This window comes from Sinocyclocheilus rhinocerous, unplaced genomic scaffold (genome assembly GCF_001515625.1).
Source record: "Sinocyclocheilus rhinocerous isolate Xijiao unplaced genomic scaffold, SAMN03320098_v1.1 scaffold2261, whole genome shotgun sequence".
NCBI lineage: Eukaryota > Metazoa > Chordata > Actinopteri > Cypriniformes > Cyprinidae > Sinocyclocheilus > Sinocyclocheilus rhinocerous.
The window spans coordinates 97636-101493 of record NW_015660574.1 but is presented as its reverse complement, the minus strand read 5'-3'; the positions used below and the strand labels follow the sequence as shown (position 1 = coordinate 101493).

The 3858-nt window shown below is 42.1% G+C and overlaps 1 protein-coding gene across 1 annotated transcript in view; it reads right to left on the bottom strand.

Annotated features, from left to right (window-relative positions):
* Positions 1-1710: 1710 nt before the first annotated feature.
* LOC107725335 (uncharacterized) overlaps positions 1711-3858 on the bottom strand; it is a 13095-nt gene continuing 10947 nt past the window's right edge. The window contains exon 7 of the mRNA XM_016534573.1: positions 1711-1763. The gene's annotated coding sequence lies outside the window, so the exon portion shown is untranslated. The remainder of the gene's footprint in view (positions 1764-3858) is intronic.

Genomic DNA, 3858 nt, shown 5'->3' with positions numbered 1-3858 from the left:
TGGCAAGACTATTATTAGCCCTCGAGCAGGGCACGCGAACGCTCGAGGACTATGTACAAGAGTATTTAGATCTATCTTATTTCTCTGATCTGCCAGACTGTGTCCTGATAGACTTTTTCTGCGAGGGCATTAATCAGCCGCTAAAGTCAAAGCTCATTCGAGAGGGTCCGCGTTCGTCACTCATTCAGTTTATGGATTATGCTTTGTTGACTGTTGGTTCATCATTCACCGTGGGTGTCACGGAAAAACGCGACACCGCATCCGTTCGCAAAATGGTGGACACAACAGTGCCCCATTATGCCACAGCTGCCAATCCTGAATCAAGTCAAGTCACAGTTGACCTTCATGAGTCTAGTCAAGTCACGGTTTAAAATATACTAAGAATCACCGGCTCGCTGGACGACCCTTGATTTAAAGTGTAAACTATCAGATTTGAATTCAGCTTTAATCAGGTTGACTCAGAATTTTCAGATTCGAGTCCTTTTAAAACCTGAATGAATTAATAATCATTAATTCCCTTACAAATGAGTTAATTTCATTACAGTAGAGAAGAGAGTCAGTGTGACAGAAAGCAGAAATAACACGTCAGTCTCTTCCTGGTAAGAGCTGTAAGAGGGTGGAGTTTATGATCACATGAGTGTGTTTAAACAAGTCAGACAGCAACATCAGGATTTCTTCAGGTAACATTCAACAAATTGTATTTAAAATGAACTTGCACTGAAACGTTAAAATAAACTGCTATAAACTCTTGGATAAAACACAAAAGAACAATAAAAATACACAAATATTAATAATAATAAAACAAACCCTTACATGCAGGCACAGATTATGAATTCAGAGGCACAATGTCTTGTACGGCCCCTCCACCCAAAACTACGTCCAAAATACATCTTTTCCGCGTCTTTGTCGCACATTGAAATGACGTCCCCTGAGGAACGCCAAAATGAAAGTCTTCATGATGTCTTTTTATGAAGACTTCTGAACATCTAATATACAGGACATCTCTAGAAGGTTCAAATTTAGTTCAGATGTGGTCATTGTGAACGTGTTTTCAACGTCTTTTAAGGTGCAAACAACTGCAGTCTCATTTAGACATCTTTTTTACTGTTTCTGGACAAAACAAACACTGCATTCAGATAAAATTCTAGTTTATTTCAATGTAATTTCTATTTGAACTTGCAAATTAACTCACAGACACAGTGTGTTTTGTATCAAAATGTTGCTTCACAATGCTCAATTGGGCCTCTGTGGCGAACATATGGTCAGAAAATACAACCAGACTGTCTTTAGTGAATCGTTTCAAAAAATGATTCTATAATTATTTTTAATTTTTAGCAGAAAAAATATCACAATGTTGTAAACTATATTGAGAAGTGTCCAATATTTTGGCAACACTAAAGTAGTCAGTATGATACGGCATATGTCAACTTGATTGATGGCTTTGACCTTTGTGACCTTTCCCCTCCCCCCACGTGGCCCACCACATGGCGACCACCCAGTTGTGTTGATCCCGTGACCTGTCCAGATGTGAAAGCCGGCATATGTGAAATTCCGACGTCAATGTATGACCTCCGGGGATGACATATGATGTTTGTTCAGCTGTTTGACCGTTTCAGAGGATGGCAGGCGATAAATGAAGACCTAAGGAATGTTTTTGAAGATTTTATTGGTCCGTTCCCACATCCGGGGGGGGTTTACCCATCTGGGGTCCGCGTGTCCGGTTGCATTCCAAGGCAGGCTTAGATAAATAAACCCAGGCACTTCTGTGGAAAATCAGAAAATAGCTGTGAAATACATAGACATGGCTGGTTTATACTCACCTAAAACTCCCGAGAAGGAATGGGATGAAGAGATGATGGAAAATCTGACATTGGCTCCGAGAAAGCCGTACAACGCGAATTTGTATTTGACAAAGTTTCTCCACGAAAATACTGATTGTGTGAGAGACACATTTTTTCTGATCAGCGGACGCATATTTGGCTATATACTTCACAAACCGTCTCGAACGGTTACGCTCTATACGTTTGACGAGACCAACGAATTTGTACGGGGTCAAGATCCCTGCCTGGTATTTCCTGATAAAGACTGGCAATTATTTTTCAATCGTATCTGGAAAGATCTGAACGATTGTGGAGAAGAGCCTTTGTACGTTGGGGAATGGGACGGTGTGGTCCCGAATATCCGGTACCGAGTGGTCGGTGATCACGCCCAAAAGAACCCGGACGACTGCGCGTACATATTTGCCTGCGAAGACAAGACAAAGCTTAGTGATCGTACGGGGGGGTGACCAGCATAAGGAATATCATGAAATGTTCACCCTCCAATTTTTGTTCAAGTGGTGCGATCTGCATCTGCTGAGCGCTCTTTTTTCGATCGTAAACAAAATGTTCAAGTGGTGTGACATGCGTGATGGATACAACAAAATTAAAATGAGACTGTTTCACCCCTAGAGTCAGCCCGGCAAACGTTCAGGGGTGTTACCGTCCCCGTCCATTTACTACAGCCATTATGAAGAACAGTAAGTACCTCCCCCCATCACATTTCCAACATGTCTCAAGAAGACTCTTTACGAAACGATTACGCTCCTTTCAACCTCGTTGCTCCTGATGATAATGCTATCGATTATATTCCGACAGACGAACACCGCTCACCCGACCTGCACAAAGAATGCTTGGATAAATTCTGCACGGAGCTCGGATATCGCAACCTGAGCTACCTAAAGGACCTGTGCACTACCTCCTCCCACAGAGGGTTCGACACCACAGATGGGTGTTTCAGCGGTATCTGGTTCAAAATCATAAAAGCCACGATCGTGCTGCTGCTGCAACACATCATAGACAACAAACTGAGGGAGGAGTGCGAGGGTTGTGCAACGGACCACCCGAGCCAGCTGCAACATTCCTGTCTGTTTGAGCCTGACGCAAACTATTTCGACTCACGCTTCGATGAGCTGACCCGCAAACTGTTCAAGCCCGATCTTCAGACCATTATTGACTTCACTCTACGCCGCTGCGGTTTAATGACCAACAACAATCTGAGGATTCAAGGAACTACCGGCGCTATCCTGCACGAATTAAGAGACGAACCATTCATCGTCGCAAAACTGCAAGAGATCAGGGAAAAGCTGCTGGAAGAATCCTACAAGAAAGTTGTTTACGACGCCGTCGATCTCTGGCAAAGCAGCGTGTCTGCCCCCGGACTGTGATCGCTACAACATGGGGTCCGTGTGTAGCGTGAAGAATTTTTTCAGAGACCTCGTGTTTATCCCCCGTTATAAAGAGCAGATGATCGAAAAGATATTTACGGCTATCGATCACATGTGTGATCCTGAGAAAGATTACGAGGGGCAAACGAGACGTATAAAAAATCTCAAGAAACAAATGGACGTTATGAGAAGAACTACAGATACATGGGGTGTATTGATCGACATGTGCGTTAACAGAGCCAATCCACCCACTGTAATGCTCAGAAACATTCTAGATGAGATATCCGCTGCCGGTCAAGGGATAGGAGTTGGCGAGGTACTATGTATGTGTACATATGTAACTGATGTATGTGTGAAGCTTGTTTCAAAAAATGAGAAAAACAAGGTCTGCGAAATGGTTTAAATTCGGGTCGACTACATACTAACTCGAGGGTATATGTCATGTGTAAATTGTCTTTACTGGTTAGACAGTCTGTAACGTCATTCTATCAGTTTTTATTATTACTCATATCATACATTCATTATGTAACCATTTTTTAATTCTATTCTTATACCGGCACTATGTAACCAATTTTAATTTTATTCTTGTCATTATGTATCCGATTTGAAAAAACTATTCTTGTCATTATCTCTATATTTTTTAATAAAAGACC